This window comes from Gorilla gorilla, chromosome 14 (assembly GCF_029281585.2).
Source record: "Gorilla gorilla gorilla isolate KB3781 chromosome 14, NHGRI_mGorGor1-v2.1_pri, whole genome shotgun sequence".
In the NCBI taxonomy this organism is placed as follows: Eukaryota; Metazoa; Chordata; class Mammalia; order Primates; family Hominidae; genus Gorilla; species Gorilla gorilla.
Window position 1 is genome coordinate 44715243 of NC_073238.2, and position 22017 is coordinate 44737259.

Sequence of the window (22017 nt, forward strand, 5' to 3'; positions counted from 1 at the left end):
AGGTGGCATCCACATTCCATTGTAGGGTCAAGTTATGATTTCTGTAATTTCAAAAAAATGCATTTTAGACGTCCACTTTAGGATGCAAGAATGAATACACACACCTAATGTAGTTCCTCCCCAAACACACTAAATTTGCAGTATAGAAATTTTCTAAAAGACATATCCCACAAAAATAGGAGGGACAGGAGACAGTAGCAACAAAGGAATAGAAGCCAGGAAGCCTCTATAAGTGATAAATGAGGAAAACACAAATTAACAGGCCTGGAGTTGGTGGTTAATAAAGCTAAGGATAAACTTATTGACTATAGAATCTTCACAAAGCTCAGGTACCTGGTACCTAACAGCACCAGATACCTCTGGAAATGGAGGTTCAAAGAGGGTGGTGGAAACAAGGACTGGGTGGCGACCCCAGAGATACACCGAGATTCCTTCCCTGGCTCTTTGTCACCTGGAAGCTGCTTTCCCTCCACCCCTTCATAGTCTACACATCTCACTCTCTTACGAGTGCAAAACAGAAGTATTTGGACTTGGGAAGCTGAAAGCACCGTGTCAAAACCAAGAAGATTAAATGACTGTATACACAGTGGATTCTGAGTGATGAGACCCCCAGGCCCTCTTCCCCCAGCTTAGCTCCCAGAGCACTGATGGCCAGATCTTAAGCATCCAGGCAGGAGACTAAAATTCTGCTCCAGAGAATCTGACCAGCTCAAGAGAAATCATCAGAAGATACTGAAATTAGGTTTGTTCAACAAATGGTCCAGCCCGCCAGCTGACCCTGCAGTGAAGCTCACAGGCAACAAACCCTGCCTTGAGCTCCAAGCTTCCAGTTAGCTTTTTGGTTCTCAATTCTTTTTCTTGAAGATACAGACAAAACAAACAGAAGAAAAAGACAAATTGGAGTGTATGCAGGGAGAAGAAAACTTCCTCCAAAATAATTAATATCCTCAGAGAGATGACAAAAGATCCATGCAAAAAGGAAAGAAAAAAAAAAACCCACACAGAGAACAGCAACAGCTAGAAGAGCTCTTGAGAATTAAAAACAGGAGCATACAGATGACAAATTAAATAGAGAGGCTGGAAAATCAAGTTGATGGGAAGTATCCCAGAAGCTAGAGCAAAAAGACAAAGAGCTATAAAATGAAAGAGAAAAGGAGAGGATGAGTCCAGGAGGGCTGACATTAAATAATAGAAGGAGTCTCAGGAAGAGAGAAAAGAGAAATCGAGGGAAACCCATCGACAAAATTCATCAAGAAGTTTGCCCAGAACAGAAGGACATGGATTTCCAGAATGAAAAGCTCACCAAGTGCCCAACACAGTAGATGAAAATAGAATCACACCAAGGAACATCAATGAGAAATGTCCAAAAAAAAAAAATCCTACGGGTTTTCATAAAGAGAAAATAAGTCAATTAAAAGGATCAGGAAACACACTGACTTCAGACATTTAAAAGCTAACAGAGGCTGGGTGCAGTGGCTCAAGCCTTTACTCCTAACACTTTGGGAGGCCAAGGCGGAGCATCTCTTGAGCCCAGGAGTTCAAGACCAGCTTGGGTAACATAGTGAGACCCTATCTCTACAAAAAAAAAAAAAAAAAAAAAAAAAGCTGAGTGTGGTGTTGCATGCCTGTACTTCTGGCTACTCAGGAGGCTGAGGTGGGAGGGTCACTTGAACCCAGGAGGTCAAGGCTGCAGTGGGCCATGATCACACTATTGCACTCCGGCCTGGGTGACAGAGGGAGACCCTGTCTCAAAAAACAAAACAAAACAAAACACAAAACAAAACAAACAAATAAAATAAAGAAAAAGAAAAGCAAACAGACAATGGATAGAGGTTCCAATTCTGAGTAGGAGGGCAAACCCACACTCCACCTGGGCTCTCCCAACTGCACTTATAAAAACCTGGACAGAGCTCTCCCTCTCCCTCTCCCTCCCCCTCCCCCTGCCCCTCCCCACGGTCTCCCTCTCCCTCTCTTTCCACGGTCTCCCTCTGATGCCGAGCCGAAGCTGGACGGTACTGCTGCCATCTCAGCTCGCTGCAACCTCCCTGCCTGATTCTCCTGCCTCAGCCTGCCGAGTGCCTGCGATTGCTGGCACGCGCCGCCACGCCTGACTGGTTTTCATATTTTTTTGGTGGAGACGGGGTTTCGCTGTGTTGGCCGGGCTGGTCTCCAGCTCCTAACCGCGAGTGATCGGCCAGCCTCGGCCTCCCGAGGTGCCGGGATTGCAGACGGAGTCTCGTTCACTCAGTGCTCAATGGTGCCCAGGCTGGACTGCAGTGGCGTGATCTCGGCCCGCTACAACCTCCACCTCCCAGCCGCCTGCCTTGGCCTCCCAAAGTGCCCAGATTGCAGCCTCTGCCCGGCCGCCCCCCGTCTGGGAAGTGAGGAGCGTCTCTGCCTGGCCGCCCATCGTCTGGGATGTGAGGAGCCCCTCTACCTGGCTGCCCAGTCTGGAAAGTGAGGAGCGTCTCTGCCCGGCCGCCATCCCATCTAGGAAGCGAGGAGCGCCTCTTCCAGGCCACCATCACATCTGGGAAGTGAGGAGCGTCTCTGCCCGGCCGCCCATCATCTGAGATGTGGGGAGCACCTCTGCCCTGCCGCCCCGTCCAGGATGTGAGGAGCATCTCTGCCCGGCCGCCCTGTCTGAGAAGTGAGGAGACCCTCTGCCTGGCAACCGCCCCGTCTGAGAAGTGAGGAGCACCTCCGCCCGGCAGCCACCCCGTCTGGGAAGTGAGGAGCGTCTTCGCCCGGCAGCCACCTCGTCCGGGAGGGAGGTGGGGGGGTCAGCCCCCCGCCCGGCCAGCCGCCCCGTCCGGGAGGGAGGTGGGGGGGTCAGCCCCCCGCCCGGCCAGCCGCCCCGTCTGGGAGGGAGGTGGGGGTGGTCAGCCCCCCGCCCGGCCAGCCGCCCCGTCCGGGAGGGAGGTGGGGGTGGTCAGCCCCCCGCCCGGCCAGCCGCCCCGTCCGGGAGGGAGGTGGGGGGTTAGCCCCCCGCCTGGCCGGCCGCCCCGTCCGGGAGGTGAGGGGCGCCTCTGCCCGGCCGCCCCTACTGGGAAGTGAGGAGCCCCCCGCCCGGCCAGCTGCCCTGTCCGGGAGGGAGGTGGGGGGGGGTCAGCCCCCCGCCCGGCCAGCCGCCCCGTCCGGGAGGTGAGGGGCGCCTCTGCCCGGCCGCCCCTACTGGGAAGTGAGGAGCCCCCCGCCCGGCCAGCCGCCCCGTCCGGGAGGTGAGGGGCGCCTCTGCCCGGCCGCCTCTACTGGGAAGTGGGGAGCTCCTCTGCCTGGCCAGCCGCTCCGTCCAGGAGGGAGGTAGGGGGGTCAGCCCCCTGCCCGGCCAGCCGCCCCGTCCGGGAGGGAGGTGGGGGGGTCAGCCCCCCACCCGGCCAGCCGCCCCGTCTGGGAGGTGAGGGGCGCCTCTGCCCGGCCGCCCCTACTGGGAAGTGAGGAGCCCCTCTGTCCAGCCAGCCGTCCCGTCCAGGAGGGAGGTGGGGGGGTCAGCCCCCCGCCTGGCCAGCCGCCCCATCCGGGAGGTGAGGGGCGCCTCTGCCCGGCCGCCCCTACTGGGAAGTGAGGAGCCCCTCTGCCTGGCCACCACCCCGTCTGGGAGGTGTACCCAACAGCTCATTGAGAACGGGCCATGATGACAATGGCGGTTTTGTGGAATGGAAAGGGGGGAAAGGTGGGGAAAAGATTGAGAAATCGGATGGTTGCCGTGTCTGTGTAGAAAGAGGTAGACATGGGAGACTTTTCATTTTGTTCTGTACTAAGAAAAAATTCTTCTGCCTTGGGATCCTGTTGATCTGTGACCTTACCCCCAACCCTGTGCTCTCTGAAACATGTGCTGTATCCACTCAGGGTTGAATGGATTAAGGGCGGTGCAAGATGTGCTTTGTTAAACAGATGCTTGAAGGCAGCATGCTGGTTGAGAGCCATCACCACTCCCTAATCTCAAGTACCCAGGGACACAAACACTGCGGAAGGCCGCAGGGTCCTCTGCCTAGGAAAACCAGAGAACTTTGTTCACTTGTTTATCTGCTGACCTTCCCTCCACTATTGTCCTGTAACCCTGCCAAATCCCCCTCTGCGAGAAACACCCAAGAATGATCAATAAAAAATAAAAAAATTAAAAAATTAAAAAAAAAAAAAAAAAAAACCTGGACAGAATGTAATCCCAGCATTTTGGGAGGCCAAGGCAAAGGATCACTTGAGATCAGCAGTTTGACACCAGCCTGGGCAACATAGCAAGACCGTGTCTCTATAAACATTTTTAAAATGTTTAAATTAAAAAAAAAAAAGGAAAGTAAATAGTCTTTTTTAAATTTATTTATTTATTTATTTATTTATTATTTATTTATTTTGAGACAGAATCTCACACTGTGAGCCACCGTGCCTGGCAAGTAAATAGTATTTCTGGGAAGTAAATAGTAGCAGGCAGATTGAGGAAGAGGAGAATCCAAAGTGCCACCAAAGCAGCAGTGTGTGTCTCACTTTTTCCTCTGAAATACTCTAGGCCGGCCGGGCACGGTGGCTCACGCCTGTAATCCCAGCACTTTGGGAGGCTGAGGCAGGCAGATCAACTGTGGTTGGGAGTTCAAGACCAGCCTGACCAACATGGTGGAGCCTTGTCTCTACTAAAAATACAAAATTATCTGGGCATGGTGGTGCATGCCTGTAATCACAGCTACTCGGGAGGCTGAGGCAGGAGAATCGCTTGAACCTGGGACGCAGAGTTTACAGTGAGCCAAGATCGCGCCATTGCACTCCAGCCTGGGCAACAAGAGTGAAACTCTGTGTCAAATAATAATAATAATAATAATAATAATAATAATAATAACTCTAGGCCTAATTCAAGGCACTATGAAAGAATGGCAGCAATAACCTGAAATGCCTAAAAAATGGAATATTATTTAGCAATAAAAAGGAACAAATTGGCCATGCACAGTGGCTCACGCCTGTAATCCCAGCACTTTGGGAGGCCAAGGCAGGCAGATCACTTGAAGTCAGGAGTTCAAGACCAGCCTGGCCAGCATGGTGAAACCTCATCTCTACTAAAAATACAAAAATTAGCTGGGTGTGGTGCCTGGCGCCTGTAATCCCAGCCACTCAGGAGGCTGAGACAGGAGAATCGCTTGAACCCGGGAGGCAGAGGTTGCAGAGAGCTGAGATTGCATCATTGCATACCAGCCTGGGTGACAAAAGCAAGACTCTGTTGAAGAAGAAGAAAGAAGAAGGAGGAAGAGGAGGAGGAGGAGGAGGAGAAGGAGAAGAAGAGGAGGAAGTCAACTGAGAAACTCAAACAGAGGGATATTCTACAACATAACAAACTGGTTTTCTTAAATAGTGACAAAATAATGAATGACAAGGAAAGACTGGGGAACTGTTGCAGATTGAAGAGACTAAATGCACTATGGGACCCTCACTTGGATCTTGAAGCAGAAGAAAGACTTAGAGGGAAAACTGGTGAACTCCAAGTAAACCTGTAGTCTAGTTAGTCATACTCTACCACAGCTGCTTTCTTGGCTTTGATCATTGTGCTATAGTGCTGACATTCTGTAAGATGTAAACCTTAGGGGAAGCCGAGTGAGGGATATATAAACAGCCTATCTAGTATTTTTACTTTTCTGTAAGTCTAAAGTTATTTCAAAATAAAAAATTTTCCAAAGACACATACTATATTAAAATAAGTCATCTTATATCCTTATTCTAAGGTTTATTCAGTAAACTTCTAAGGTTTATACAGGAGTGACGTGGACTTGTAAACGGCCCCAGAGCTCAATCCTACTGGGCAACTGTGAGTTGGTGCCTGGGCCAGCGGTCTGGCTGACGCTTCTTGTTCATTCTTCTGCCTCAGCCAGTAGGTTTGGCTAGAATTCCAAGGCCTTGGACTTTGTTGGACTGGAAAAGGAAAGAGGAAAGGGAAGTAAATCGCCACAGGGGTCAAACCTGCTTTCCTGTGCTCTTCTGAGCTGCTCTCAGCTCCTGCTCTGCAGAGCTAAAACCTCTAAGGAAGCCACTCTTTTATCATCTCCAAAAGATTACGGGATCATATAGTCTAGGCTGCAACTATACCATCTGTTTATGCCCTCGGAATTTTAAAAACGAGACCCATGTTTACAAATGTGAGCTGACATGTCACATTTGTGGAGAAATAACGAAGTAGCTGCCAGGCGGCAGCAAGATTCTTCATGTTCAGAAGCTCCTCCACGTAAAAGCAGGTTACGTCCTGAAAGATCATTCTTAAGTGCACTGTTTGTTAGTTCAGTTGCCTAGGAAGGGTTTAAGCTTGCAGCCCTCAGATTTCTTTCCACCAAACAGGCATGTTTTAAATTCACGCACGTGCTCCTCCTCTGAACTGGTGAATGCACTCTCAGGCATGTTTTCCCCTAACAAATCCATTTTTTTCTACATTGAAAGTTCCGTTGGGACAGATAACATCTGCAAGTATTGTAAGAATCTCCTTAGCAGCTTCACATCCTCCACTCCGCTTTGAAGTCAGGCAAATTCAAAGGCGCCTTATATAGAGGAAATATCCGTGGCTTGAGGCAAACATTTCATCACTCCTAGGCTCGAAGTCTTCAAGCAAACAGCTGGCATTCTCCCGGACAGGGCTGGTAGACTCTGTGGATGTCTTGCCTTCAAGCCATGGCGCTTTAAATCCTTTGGGGTTTGTCTACTGTGTTTTCTATCCACTGCTGATGATTGTTGACTACAGAGGTAAGGCAGCTTTTATACATTACACAACTACCCTTTGTCCTTTAGAACCTTTCCTAATGTTGAATGACTCAGTCCATAACCAAGGGCAGCATTCGTTACTTTGTCACTGTTTTCTATTAAAACAAAAACAACAACAACACTCTCTCATTTGTAATTGAATACATTAATAAACCCTTTCATGGGCATGATGGAGTTAAACGTGTTTGTAAAACACCTCAGCACCCTGTACTAGCAAAGCAAACACACCTTAGACCAAGAGGCCTGCAGCCAAGAACCTTGATCCCAGTCCTTGGTGGTGACTGACCTTTCTCGGGAAAGCACAGCTTTGTTGACAATCAGGGACGTTCTCAAGGAGATGGGCTCTGTACTTCCTATAAAAAGCAAGGAGGCCAGGTGTGGTGGCTCATGCCTGTAATCCCAGCACTTTGGGAGGCCGAGGCACGAGGATCACTTGAGGCCAGGAGTTCCAGACCAGCTGGCCAACATGGCGAAACCCCATCTCTACTAAAAATACAAAAATTAGCTGGATGTGGTGGTGCACACCTGTAATCCCAGCTACTTGGGAGGCTGAGAATTGCTTGAACCTGGGAGGCAGAGGTGGCAGTGAGCCAGGATCATGCCACTGCACTCCAGCCTGGGCAACACAGCAAGACCCTGTCTCAAAAAAAAAAAAGCAAGGAGATTCTAAAGTTGATCTGCAGTGCACTGTCTCCAGATCAACAAACCTGGAGGCTGGCAAAGTTATCTGAAGAATTTGGGCAGAAATATATTTATCTGTATCATTAAAAAAAAAAAAAAAGCCAAGTGCTGTGGCTTACGCCTGTAATCCCAGCACTTTGGGAGGCTAAGGCAGATGGATCGTTTGAACCCAGGAGTTCAAGACCAGACTGGGCAACATGGTGAAACCCCAGCTCTCCTAAAAATGCAAAAATTCAACCGGGCATGGTGACGTGCACCTGTAGTCCCAGCTACTCAGGAGTCTGAGGAGGGAAGATCACTTGAACCCGGGAGGCAGAGGTTGCAATGAGCCATGATCACGCCACTGCACTCCAGCCTGGGTGACAGAGGAAGACTGTTCCTCAAAATAAAATGAAAATAAGAAAAATAATAAATCAAAGATTTGTTCAGAAATTTGCAAAGTAGGATACACTGGTTAAGCACTTACTATGTATCAAGTGCTTAACCAGTGTAACCTATTTTACATTGTGTAACCAATGCATGCATTGTCATTTAATTATTTTCTTTCTTTCTTTCTTTCTTTTTTTTTTTTTTTTTTGAGATGGAGTCTTGCTCTATTGCCTAGGCTTGAGTATAGCGGTGCAATCTCAGCTCACTGCAACCTCTGCCTTCCGGGATCAAGCAATTCCCCTGCCTCAGCCTCCCAAGTAGCCGAGAGTGTGTGCATGTGCCACCATGGCTGGCTAATTTTTTTGTGTTTTTAGTAGAGATAGGTTTTCGCCATGTTGGCCAGGCTGGTCTCAAACTCCTGACCTCAGGCAATCCTCCCACCTCAGCCTCCCAAAGTTCTGGGATTACAGGTGTGAGCCACCGCACCTGGCTGTAATTCTTAAAACACCTCTACTATATAGATATTATTATTACATATTAGAAATAGGGAAACTGAGGCATAGTTAAAGTAACTGGTGCAAGGTCACACGGCTAATTAGGGAGTAGGAATTCCAATCCAGTCTCTGACTACAGAACTCTCAACCACTACGTTGAAGTTTTCAGGCACCACCTGTCTCAGATTCACTCTGACCGTGGGGAAATGAGTATGCATCTACACTCAAAGGTATTGTTACCTTTTTTCCTCACAATACCGTCATCCAAGAGAATTAGCTCTGTGTCCAGTTTACAACTCTCCCACTCTGCATCACCTTCCTATCAGCATATCAAAAACCACGCTACCTCCCAACTCTGCTTTAAGAATCTAAAGAACTGGATGCTGATGATGGCAAAGTCTGTTGATAGATCTCAAGCAGTGGCTCTCAATCAGGGGTGATTTTGGCCCGCAGGGGACATTCGGCTATTTTTGATCATCACAACTTAGGTGGGAGTGGGGAGGGGAGCTACCTGGTAGCAGCCAGGGATGTTGCTAAACATCCTATAATGCACAGGCAGCTCTCCCACCCACCCATCAGTCTGGCCCAAAATGTCAATAGTGTTGAGGTTGAAAAACTCTGAGCTAAAAAAATCAGTAATGCTCGTTAGCCCTCGTCCACAGCCCAGCCTGGAATGAAGCATGGCTAGCATGGCGGACACCAGTCAAGAAATGGTATCAGATGGGTTAGCTCTTCTGCGAGGGGAGATGCTGATGCTTGCACTTGGGCTTCTTCCAGCCAGCTAATTAACACATCTACAGATTGCCTGAACTGACAGCCTCCTTTCCCCCAGACAAACAGCATGCTGATAAGCCTTTCCAAAATCAAAATACTGTCCTGACAAACTAAGGGAGTGATTCAGCAAGGTGAGTCTTTCTGCTGCGCGTGAGGCAAAGGCATAGGACCTAGTCTAGAGGCAGTCAATGGCGTGGCATGCCCAGAGTGAAGTATGGCATTAGTAAGGGCAAGGGGGCATGGGCAGAGAAAGGCAGGAAAGATCATTACCATCCAATGGGGAGGAGTGGAACTTTAAAACTGGTCAGGGAATCCTGTTGGCTTCACTCGCTTATTATTTTAGCAGGCAATGAGATCATGGTCTGCAAGAACAGAGCTAAAGAGCTGGGAGCTATAACCACATACTGCTGCAAATAAAGTCAGCTCCAGTATAGAAAGGAACACAAGGCATGGGCTGCATTTGATTCACCCAAGGTTCAAGGTCAGAGTTGTGCCATGAAGGCACCAGTGGAGTTGGCAGACACACTTGGTTTTGAACTCCAGCTTTGAAATACTTCCACCATGTGTAGGCAGAAAACAATTTCTCTGAGACTTCATTTCTCATCTGTAGAGCAGGAGAAATAATAAGAGTCACTATGCAGGGCTGTCCTGAGAAGCAAAGGGTGTGATATGTGTAATCCAGCGCTTGGATAGGGGGCTGTGCACAAAATTAGTCTGGAACAAGAGCCAAGTCATCCCTCCTGCTCCCCTCCTCCCTTTCCTTGCACATGGTTTTCCCGGGTGCCTGGCTGACAGAGGAACTGTTCCTGGGGCTGAGTCCTGCGATCCCAATAGAGGCTTTTTATTAAGTAGAATTTACACTGACAACCTATTCCATACGATATGTCCAGAGAGCAAGCTCACCTCAAACAAGCATATTCAACTTTTCTAGAGCCCAGAAAATCACTTTTTGAAATACTTCTTATGAACCTGGGGTCCCTAGAAGAAGATTTACCATGAAGTTAATGAAAATGAAACTTTAGGCTTCTCACTTCACCCGCCCCGCAGGGAGGCTGAAGCCAGGGCCCCAGCAGCCTATGCATATGGTCACTCACTGTTATAAATTCTGCAATGGTAAGATGTTTAGTTGCTTCAGATCACTGCCTCTTTCCACCTTGACTTCCATTTGGCCACATTTCCTCTCCTTTTGGGTGGCTTTGGAATGGCCATGGGCATTTTGGGGACCTAGCAAAAGAACCCAAGTTAGAGCTACCTTTAGTTTTGGGTTGATTATGATATATTGATACAGTCAATTTCTTTCTTTCTTTTGAGACAGGGTATCGCTCTGTCACCGGACTGAAGTGCAGTGGTGTGATCAGGGCTCACTGCAGCCTAGACCTCCTGGGTGCAAGCAATCCTCCTGTCTCAGTCTCCCAAGTAGCTGGGACTATAGGCACGTACCACCACACCCAATTAATTTTTGGATTTTTTTTGTAGAGACTGGTTTTGGCCATGTTGCCCAGGCTGGTCTCAAACTCCTGGGTTCAATCAATCTGCCCAACTCGGTCTCTCAAAGTGCTGGGATTACAGGTACGAGCCACTGCTCCTGGTTGATGCAGTCACTTTCATATAGCCAAGCCACTGCTTAGAAAAGGTTTCTGGGGATATTCCTACGTTCCGACTTAGCTGGCATGGAGTCGTAAAGGCTCAGCCTCATGAGCATCATATCATGATATGTGCATGTCCCCAGAGCAAGGGGGGAAGCAAGATGTGAAATAGGGTCCTACAGGAGTCTGGGGCAAAGCTTTCCAATCATCAAACTTGTACAATTGTAGGTACACTTAAACGGATCACTGGTCAAGATGAAAGTTCTCACCTTTCAGGAGCATAAGAGGCCATCAATGAATATCTGCCCCAAAATGTGGGATAGAAAGGATTTTAGAGATATGTTAGTCAGTTAATTATATGTTTTTCTAAATTTAGTGATACTTTAATACCTAATTTTGTATGTATAAGTTTATATTCTCTTCCTTCCAAATTGCATAAGCTTCAGGACCTACGAAACCTAGATTCACCCCTTTGGCTCACATACTCTTACTTTAGTTTTTTTTTTTTTTTTTTTTGAGACGGGGTCCCACTCTGTCACCCAGGCTAGAGTGCAGTGGCGCAATCTCGGCTCACTGCAACCTCTGCCACCCGGATTTGAGCAATTCTCTTGCCTCAGCCTCCCGAGTAGCTAGGATTACAGGCACACACCACCATGCCCAGATAATTTTTTTGTATTTTTAGTAGAGATGGGGCTTCACCATGTTGGCCAGGCTGGTCTCGAACTCCTGATCTCAGCCTCCTAAAGTGCTGGGATTACAGGCGTATTTTAGCTTTTTGAAGAGGGTAGGATGGAGAAAAAGATGAAGAGGGAGAAAACCAAACTTCCTAACTAAATTTTGTGAAATAATTATATTTCAGTGACACAGTGAAATTCTTTGTATGGTTGTTCTTTCTGAACACAGCGAAATGAAATAGGATTGAGACTCCTGACTATACCAGTAGATTTTCTTTTAAGGCTGCGTCTGTTCTGCAGTGTTTGGGTAAAGCACTTTCTGTGCATTGTGAAATAAAACACGCCTAGATTGTTAAAAAAAAAAAAAAAAAGCTGTCAACTTTCCGTTAAAGCCTTTTATCTGTACTTTACCCCTTCCCTCCAGCAGATTCTAAACTCTTCATTCACACCCACTATTGTCACTTCCACACTAAATTAAACAAACTCAGTTCGATCACTGCAGTTTTTGAAAGCACAAAGTAACACTATACAAGTTAGAGAAAGTGAAAGAACTTCTTTCTAAATTCAAACGGCTGAACAAGGAAACATTCAGGTAGGCAGAGTCCTTGCAGTTTCTGTTCTTACCACAGAAAAACTTAAAGAAGCCACATTCTGGATATTGTTTTTCATGTGTTTCATGGACAAAAAGTCCAGACGGACCCCATAGCTCATGGTGCTTCTTCTCACCCCTCGCCCCTCCCCAAACTCCATCAACACAGAAGCATTAATTTCATAAGGAAGAGAAAACTTGGCTTTCTACTAAATTCAGCTCTGAATTCAGCCCTCCATTTCCCAAGGGCTAGGACCCAGAGCCAAGTCAGCCCGCCCCTCCCTCTCGCTACCAGACCTGAGCTGGGGATGCTGCAGCCCAGGACTCCTCCAGGTTTGGAAAAGGCAGCTACGCTGGGCGAGTTTGGAAAGTTCTGGGAGAAGAGCGAAAGGAGGGAGTGTGTGTTGGCTCTTTTCCTTTCCTTGGAAAGCACTTAACAAGAATGACACCCTACCCCCACATCAAATGCCTTCTCTTGCAGTCCTGGTTGTTTTATAAAAACTGAGTTCGTGTCTTTAAAGCCAGGATTTTCTTCCTGGTAGTAAGCATTGGCTAATGATTGCCAGTCGGCTTCTGCGTCTGTGTGCCATGTGACTTGGAGCCGGCTGTGGTTGTTACTTGTATTTGAATAAGAAGATCAAGCTTATTATTGCAGTAAAAGCCTGTGGGACTTGTCTGTGCAACGTGATTCCCCAGGCGGGTTACACAACGCACCGTACAGCCTCGTCTTCCAGAGGCTCCAGTTGTTTCATAAAGTAAAACAAACACGATTTTATATTTTCCAAAGTGAAAGTCCATTTTCCCCCTGGAAAGTGTCTGATGATCCTGGAAAAAGATGAAGCCTAGTTTCTCCAAACCCTGTTAGTCCCCTTGGTACAGTAAGGTAGAACTACTGCCCAGCACACAATTAGAGAAAAAAAACAGATCCAGTCTCCTTTTCAAATAAAGATTTAGGATTGACGTTAGAGAAAAAAACAGATCCAGTCTCCTTTTCAAATAAAGATTGAGGTTTGACGTTACCTTTTACTATTTCCCCTTCTCCCTTCCTAAAAAGTCTTCAAGATATGCTCTTATCTACCTATAAAGAATTTATACTAAAAATGACATTTTTAAATTTAAAATTTAAATGGCACGTTCATTTTGCGATTTTTTTCCCTTAGATTTCTACAGCATTAATAGTTAAATTTTTATTGTCCACATACCCTGTAAAAGAGACATCAGAAGGATTCATCTTTTTGTAGGTGAGAAGAGCTGGATGTTCCCTTCAGGTTAGGATGTATGCGTGCATATATATGCAAATATATGCAGATTTACCCCAGGAGGGCTTTTCCACGACCAAGAAGGTGACATCCTTACCATGCATGTTTTAATACTTTCCCCACCCCAATGCTGAAGAAGCCCTGCTATAATTTGCTTTCTTCTGCCTTTGAGGGTGATGACTCAACTACAGAGGCAAGACCAGGGAGGAACAATAGCTTTGGTTATCTCTAATGAGCGATCCAATAACCATCAAACCAGCGAGTTCTCTCAGCCCAAGGCTGGCGCCTCTGTGTGGAACCGCAAAGGGCACTTTTCTTTCTTTCTTTCTTTTTTTTTTTTTTAACTTTTATTTTAGGTTCAGGGGTACATGTGCAGGTTTGTTACACCGGCAAACTCATGTCACAGGGGTTTGTTGTACAGATTATTTCGTCACGCAGGTACTAAGCCTAGGACCAATTAAACATTAACTCTCCATTTTCCACTCCCCTACCCGCTGGTAACCACCATTCTGCTGTTGTCTCTAGACACTCATATAACTAGAGTCACATAGTATTTGTCCTTATGTGACTGACTTATTTCACTTAACATAATGTCTTAAAGGTTCATCCATGTTGAAGCATGTGTCAGAATATCCTTCCTTTTTTAAGGCTGGATAACATTCCATTGTATGTATACCACATTTTATCTATTCATCCATCCATGGACACTAGGGTTGCTTCTATCTCTTGGCCATTGTGAAGGATGCTGCTGTGAACCTGGGTATACAATTATCTGCATGAGTTCCTTTCCATTGTTTCCTTTCAATTCCTTTCGATAGAAGTCATGCTTTCAATTATTTTGGATAAATATCCAGAAGTAGGATTGGTGGATATATGGTAATTCTGTTTAATTTTTTTGAGGACCCACTGTACCGCTTTCCATAGAGGCTGTGCCATTTGTTTTTTTCTAGAGATGGGTCTCCCCTTGTAGCTCAGGCTGGAGTGCAGCGGTGAAATCACAGTTCACTGTCACCTCGAACTCCTGGGCTCAAGGAATCCACCCACCTCAGCCTCTCCCCGAGTAGCTGGGGCTACAGGTGTATGCCATCATACTTGGCAAAAAAATAAAAAATAATTTGTAGAGATGGATCTCACCATCTTGCCTAGGCTGGTCTGAAACTCCTGGGCTCAAGCAATCCCACCTGAGACTCCCAAAATGCTGGGATTATAGGCATGAGCCACCACATCTGGCTGAGGCTGTGCCATTCTGACACTGTTGGTGGTTCAGGTCTTTGTAAGAGATGAGCTTGAAAAAGACATAAATTTTATTCTTTGATTTTCTAAAGACTTACTAATGCTGGACATGGTACCTTGTTTCTGCCTTAGGCTCTCCTTCTACAGAGGGAAGATGGCAGTTACTATCTCTCTCAGGAAGACAAGGAACTATGGCAAGTGTTGTTGAGATAGGCTGGGAGAAATTTAGTTCAAAATATGGTATATGGCCGGGTGTGGTGGCTCACGCCTATAATCCCAGCACTTTGGGAAGCCAAGGAAGACTGATCACCTGAGGTCAGGAGTTCGAGACCAGCCTGGCCAACATAGTGAAACACCATCTCTACTAAAAATACAAAAAAAAAAAAAAAATAGCCGGGTGTGGTGGTGCACACCCGTAGTCCCAGCTACTTGGGAGGCTGAGGCAGGAGAATCACTTGAACCCGGGAGGTGGAGGTTGCAGTGAGCTGAGATTGCACCACTGCACTCCAGCCTGGGCGACAGAGTGAGACTCCGTCTCAAAAAAAAAAAAAAAAAATACAGTATACCCTCATCCTAAGTTGTGGGGTCAGAGACTGTGCTGTCCCTTCCTCCATCATGAACTGTGCCCCTCCTTCCAATGCATAGGTCAGGGTTAGGGATGGCCATGGGGCCACTTTTGGGGGGCTAAGTTCTGATATCTGCATTGCTCACCAGACATGAATGTCAAGGACCTTCTCTGAGGCAATGCTGCTTTTATAAAATACCATCCTTAGCCAGCAGACATATCTTGCCTGCATTTCTGACTTCTGTTTCAGCTCACCATCTTCCTTTTCCTTTGGTGTGGGCTACAGGTCTAGAGGGAAGAGAAGCCATTGAATGTCTGTCAAAATCCAGCCAAGATTTCACTAAGAATATGCTAGCTGTATCCTTTCTCTCAGTCTCCCCCTTCCTGACCTCCTGGCCAGTGCTGACTCAGGATAGCAGAGGCTCTGCCAATTTCAGGGCACGCTTTTGCTCTCTGTTCAGTCACAGACCCACGTTACGCCCTGTCAAAGCAGGAGAGGCCCTACACCTCTCTCATGAGGCACATAAGCAGTATTGGCATGCTGTTCTTTGGAAGGTTCCCCACAACTGTCCCTCGGCCCTCTGGCACTTTGGACAGGCTGGCCTTTTGGGCATTACCTGCCAGAGTCTCCAGAGTGTCCTCTGAGACTGGCTGTGGGGAAACAGGGAAGGGGAAGGTGCTGGCGCTCATGCTGGAATTGTGCAATGTTTTGATCAAAGTTCACAGAGTGATCACTCCAGAGTAGCTGTGCTGTGTTTTTAGTCATGCTGACAGCAGCGAAGTGGCCTCTACACAAAGCCTTCTCTTGGTGCAGGATCAGAAACAGGGCTGGAGGGGGAGAACTCCTCGGTGCCGACTTACAAGGTCCCTAAGAAACAAGATCCCACCCATATCTCCCAACAAAGGTTCAACTCTTGTTTCTGAAGCATCTGCTGCTAAATTAATTAGTCCTTAGTGGCCAGGAGAGAAGGGCCCTTGGTCATTGTAGCCATGCGGGTAATGCCCCACTATCCCCACTCTCCCAGCCCCATCAGAGTAATACCCTACTACCCCCACTCTCCCAGCCCCATCAGGCCCCAGGGCTTGGCCTCTTGGAGGTGACTTACCCCTCTGAAGTGAGGCTCCATGAGGGCAGGGACCCCTCTCTCTTAATCACTCTTGCATCCCTGACACCTGCAATCGTGCCCTGCAGAGAAAACATTCAATCAATATTTGTGGAATGAGTGAATCCATCACTGCAATTTTCTGTCCTGGGCTGGAGAATGGGCTTGCCTTCTCTTTAGAAGACAGTAACTGATGGCCTTGATGGAAAAGAAACAGATTCTCTCTATGTTGCCCAGGCTGGTCTTGAACTCCTGGGCTCAAGTGATCCTCCCATGTTGGTCTCCCAAAGTGTTGGGATTACAGGCATGAGCCACCACGCCTGGCCTCACCTATTAAGAAACAGATTTTGCAGTACGTTATGGGAAATTCTAGATGGAGTGTTAGCACAGGAGCTGGGCTTGATAGGATATGAAGGAAAAAGGTCCCAGGAAGCATGATAGGAGAAAATGAGACAGCAAGTTTCAGATGTTCTCTGCCTTGATTTTATGACAACATACAATAGAATAGGGCATGTTACAAGAAACCATAAAGAATATTCCAAACTTTTTTTTCTTTTGAGATGGAGTTTTCACTCTTGTTGCCCAGGGTGGCTTACAGTGGTGTGATCTTGGCTCACTGCAACCTCCGCCTCCAGAGTTCAAGTGATTCTCCTGCCTCAGCCTCCTGAGTAGCTGGGATGACAGGTGCACACCACTACGTCCAGCTAATTTTTTTGTATTTTTAGTAGAGATGGGGTGTCACCATGTTGACCAGGCTGGTCTCAAACTCCTGACCTCAGGTGATCTGCCCACCTTAGCCTCCCAAAGTGCTGGGATTACAGGCATGAGCCACCACGCCCGGTCAAGAATATTTCACACTTATATAAAGCATGTACTAAATAACTTTAAGTAAACAGGGTCCATAACTTGTTAGCTTGAATGCAGGGTAAAAATAAAATACAAATAAATAAAACAAAATAAATAAATGGTATTTTGAGTTGCTAGAAAAGAAAGAAAACCCTCATTTGGAAAAACCACAGGCCTCCTTGGAAGAAGTTAAGCTGGTGGTTAGGATGGGATCAAATTGTTGTCTTTATTAACAGCTGACAGTTGCTGTGAGTAAAACTCTGATCAACCCATAAACCCAAAAGCAGATCAGATGTGGGAGAGTTCTCCTTCAGCTTTCCAGCAAACTTGTCTCCTGCTTCAACCAAGTCAGACCTGGGCTGAGCCTGCAATGAAGAGCCTCAGTTCAGAGTCCAAAAAGTCATTAGGAAAAACATATGAATGGTAAAGCCACAAATAAAGATACCACCTAACTTCTCTACCTAGTGCCTCATGTAATTGTCAGGCTACAGGAAAGAGTGCTTACTTAACTCTGCGCTTGGCACTTGACAAATGTTTACTGGCTACCATTATTATTGTCATTATTGTTATACTGATGTGCCACAGATATAGCCATTAACTTTCCAAGTCCCAAATTAGAAACCTCTGGTGTAAAATTTGTCGGGTGCAGTGGCTCATGCCTGTAATCCCAACACTTTGGGAGGCTGAGGTGGGTGGATCACAAGGTCAAGAGATGGAGACCATCCTGGTTAACATGGTGAAACCCTGTCTCTACTAAAAATACAAACATTAGCCAGGCATGGTGGCGGGCGCCTGTAGTCCTAGCTACTCAGGAGGCTGAGGCAGGAGAATCACTTGAACCCAGGAGGCGGAGGTTGCAGTGAGCCAAGATTGTGCCACAGAGCGAGACTCGGTCTCAAAAAAAAAAAAAGTGTACATATACTCAGAGAACAAGATAGGCTACTTTGATCCAAGACTATCTAGAAAATTTCAGGCTGTGTGTAGCCCTTTTCATGGGCTCACTGTTGACAACCACTCCAGCCTAGTTGTGAAACTTACCCAAGTTCGTGTATTTTTGAGGGTACACGGGGTAGTGGTTCATCCAGCAAATCTAAATCCCAGTTGTTGCATTCAATTCAATTCAAACCACACATTGACTACCTAAATGTAAAATATTGAGCAGGGTGCTCCGAGGAATAGAAAAATGAAAAAGAGATGGCCCTGCCACTCAGACGCTCAAATCGTCAAGTCGTGGGGAGGCTACCAGGCACAGGTACACAAATAACTCTAATTCAAGGCAGACAGCCCCAAGTGACACACAGAGGTATAAAAAGAAAATGCACTGGGAATGTGATGGCCTGAGGGATTAATTCCTGCAGGGGACGGGAGGAAATGGGAAGGGCTGCCCTCATGCTGAGTGCTGGGACTGGGGGAGATCAGCTTCATGATTAGTTACTGACAGCACCTGACCTACCGGGCTTTGAGGGGCAGTTTAAAGTATTTACACTTCATTTGGGCCCAGAAAGAAAATGAGTGCTCTCCATCCAAAACTGGAGGATAAAACTCCACAGCTAGAGAGCTTGGCTAAGGTCTCAAAGAGACGGGCCAAAACCCAGGCAAGAGAAGGATTGTGGCCTGAGCTTAGGTCCGCACGCTGCCCACGTTTCTATTCATCTCCGCAATTACAGACCTTTCAGGCGCCTTTCTCCACACTGCAAATGGACCTGTCCTTGAACAAACTAATTGATGCTAATGTGTTAGGAGAGGTTAATAGATTGTAGGCCCGCAAGCCCCTCGAGGCAGATACTTGGATTTGATGTTAGAATTTCATTGCATGGAGTGGTGAGAGACTCTTTTTAAGCAGTTTCTCTTCTCATCTCATATGAAGGAAGCCATCTCCTTTGCTTGCATGCAGAGCTGTCTCCGAGTGGGAAATTCTCCCCGGCATGGCTGTGTCCTATGCAGCCACTAGCATAAAAGCATTCCTCCACCCCTTTAAAAGGCAGGCAAGCTGGGCACAGTGGCCTGTGCCTGCAGTCCCTGCTACTCGAGAGGCTGAGACAGAAGAATCATTTGACTGCCCGAGTTTGAGAACTGCCTGCGCAACATAGTAAGACCCTTGTCTCCAAAAAAAAAAAAAAAAAAAAAAAGTAAGGCATACAATGTTGTTGGGGCACAGAGGTAGCCATGAGAAAATCTACAAATGAAAGACCCCACACAGTGGGCCTAGCCCTACTCATGATCCCACTTCTTCAACGTAAGAGACTAGCACCTTTCTCCACTACAGTCATGGCCAAGTTTAACTAATGAGTTGGGAGCTACTTGGGGGCCCTTTTGACACCACCAGAGCTGACAGAGATGCTCACAGCACTGAAATATGGAGAGTTTGAAGAATGTAGGACAAACCAGGAGAGCGATAATGGCCATGGGACAGGGTAGCTGGCTTCAGAAGTAGATTTGGAGCATTTTCAGCTCAGCTTGTTCCAGGCCTTCAATATTCACCAAGTAATCTGACTTGAGTTGTTTCCCAAATAGGCTCCTCTACCAGAAAGAATTATTCATTCATTGAACAAATATATTGATCCCCTGCTATCAGCCAGAATGATTGAATATAGTTTAGTGGGAGGGGTAGATAAAACCATGCTGGGAGGCCTCCATGTGGTCCGTACTGCATTTGAGGGAAGCCCAGGGTGTGAAGGGCCGTGACACAGACATCCCATCCAGAAGGTGGGTGGGGAACGCTGCTCCTGGGAGATGACTGAATATTGAAGGAAGAATATATTAATATTATAATTCAAGAGATGAAGTGAAAGAAGGCATCCCAGAATAATGGATCCATATGGATGAAAGATTTGGAGGGGTCTCCTGCCTTAAATGATGACATTGAATTTCCTCTGTGTCTTGAAGGTTTGGCTGCACGAGTTGGTTATCATCCCAGGACCACCTCATCCATCCTAGAACCACTAAATCTCAAACTTGCAGGCTAGAAGTAGGAAACCAATCCTTGGAAGTCCAAAATGTAGCCACGACTTGCCTTTGACCCCATCTGGAGTAAAGAGGTGCAGGCTGCCTGGTATAGCTGCAGAATAGGGAGTGGCCAGTGCTTGGGCCAGAAAGGAAGGCGAGGACCAATTACAAAAGGCCCCCTAGGCCATGCCGGCAAGTTGCCACAGGTCTCCTAAGCACAGATGTGTCTGTTTAGCAACTTGTTCATTATCAACTTGATGCAGGAGGGCCGTGTTTAAGCCTAAATAGACATTGTTGAAAGTGGTGATTTGCCAACCATTCTTGACCCCCACACTTATAGAATAGTGAATCGGGAGGCAGTTGGGGGAGGATACTAGTACTAAAACCCCCTAGAAATGATAGATGGCTGCCCCTCACCTCATCGGCTTTCATCTAAATTAATGGAAAATGGCTTCTCACTCCCATTGTCTCTTAAAATGACGCGTTGGCTCCCTTATGTACCTAAGGTTGGAATCCCAGATGGGGAGGTGATATATCTCAGGTCGTGTTCAAGGGAGGAACTTGCTTCTCAAGTCTCAACTCCAAGATAAACATGCTGTTACTGCCATGCACTTAGCTTCCAAAAACACAGCCATGAGGAAAATGCTTCATGCAATGTGACGCCGGAGGTATAATTAAACTTCAAAAGGGTATCAATTGCATCATGTTCAGGAAGAATGTAGAAAAATAAAAGCGGTACTGAAAGAAACCCTAAAACACCCCACCACCTACATTTATCTTGGGGAGAAGGAAAATAAACTGAGGTGATCTCCTGGGGCACCAGATTTGCTCAAGTAGGGCTTCCGTTAACGTTGCACTGGAAAAGGGAGTTTCTTGTGTGTCTTTTCCAAATCTAATCTTTACGAAAAGACACATTCCAAGATTTTAGTTACCATCATGCCTCTGGAGCAAAAGAGGTAACAGTTGTGAAAATAGTTTGAACCATTTAAAAATCAAACTATGTAATAATCACATGCTAATATGATTAATGTTTTATTTTAGATCATGTTTGTTGGGAAAAGGTCAAGAACAAGGGCTCTAGAGACAGATGGCTTGTTTCAGATTCCCGCAGTCTTTTCTGCTTCCTGACCTTAGATCAATAAAATACCTAAACTCTTGGAGCCTCAGTTTCACTGGCTGTAAAAGAGAGGAGTTGTGGCAAGGCTGAAATGAGTCATTCCACAGAAAATTTGGGACTCATTGGCACATACTCAATAGCCAATAAATATTAACTCTGTTGCGATGATTCCCCTGGAGAGCCAGGGTTTCAGACTCTGTTTGGAACACACCAGTTTGCTTTGCAAACTCTGTCCCTTGGCTAAACTTTCTGCTCCTCACTTTGGCTAACACCTTCGAAAGGCATGTTTTTAAGGGCCCTTGTGAGAGGGTATAGACGAATCAACTAGTAAAAAATCAAGAAAGTCAGTGGCACCTTGTCCATATATGAAAGGTAGCACTTGTACTATGAAATTATATGGATTTTAAAGGAAGAGTCATGCCAGAGGAGTCTCAATTTTAAAGCTATTTAAATAAAGCTGTGTCAAGCAGAGAAACGACAGATATTACCATTCAAAATTCCAGAAAGCACACTTTGCCAAAACTCCAGGTTACTAAAGATGAAATTGATATTATCTTTCTAAAGACAGAAATCCCAGGGAAAATGAACAAACACACCAAAAATAAAAAAAATTTTTTAAGCCTGCTTCTTTTATGCCTGTTGCCTGTCTGTAGCTGTCCAGGCTTGTTTAACATTTAAATGCTGTATTAAAAAAAAAAAAAAAAAGGCCAAATCAGGTTTCATAAACTGATCTGTGTGGCTTCTAAAACAATAACCCTTCAGTTTAAGAGTTTGCAGCTTGGATCCTGATCTTAAATTCTGCCACTCTAAATTATTATAATCTAGGCCAGGCGCGGTGGCTCATGCCTATAATCCCAGCACTTTGGGAGGCTGAGATGGGCGGATCACAAAGTCAGGAGTTCGAGACCAGCCTGACCAACATGGTGAAACCCCATTTCTACCAAAAATAGGAAAATTAATCGGGCATAGTGGTGCATACCTGTAATCCCAGCTACTCAGGAGGCTGAGGCAGGAGAATCACTTGAACCTGGGAGATGGAGGTTGCAGTGAGCCGA

The 22017-nt window shown here is 46.5% G+C and overlaps 1 long non-coding RNA gene across 1 annotated transcript; it reads right to left on the bottom strand.

The window, feature by feature from the left end:
- Positions 1-5708: 5708 nt before the first annotated feature.
- Positions 5709-11596, bottom strand: LOC134756967 (uncharacterized). The gene is made up of 4 exons (XR_010130515.1): positions 11568-11596; positions 10900-10932; positions 10139-10268; positions 5709-5889 (listed from the first exon to the last, which is right to left on the bottom strand). It is a non-coding gene; the product is annotated as an uncharacterized lncRNA (long non-coding RNA).
- Between the last annotated feature and the right edge of the window lie 10421 nt (positions 11597-22017).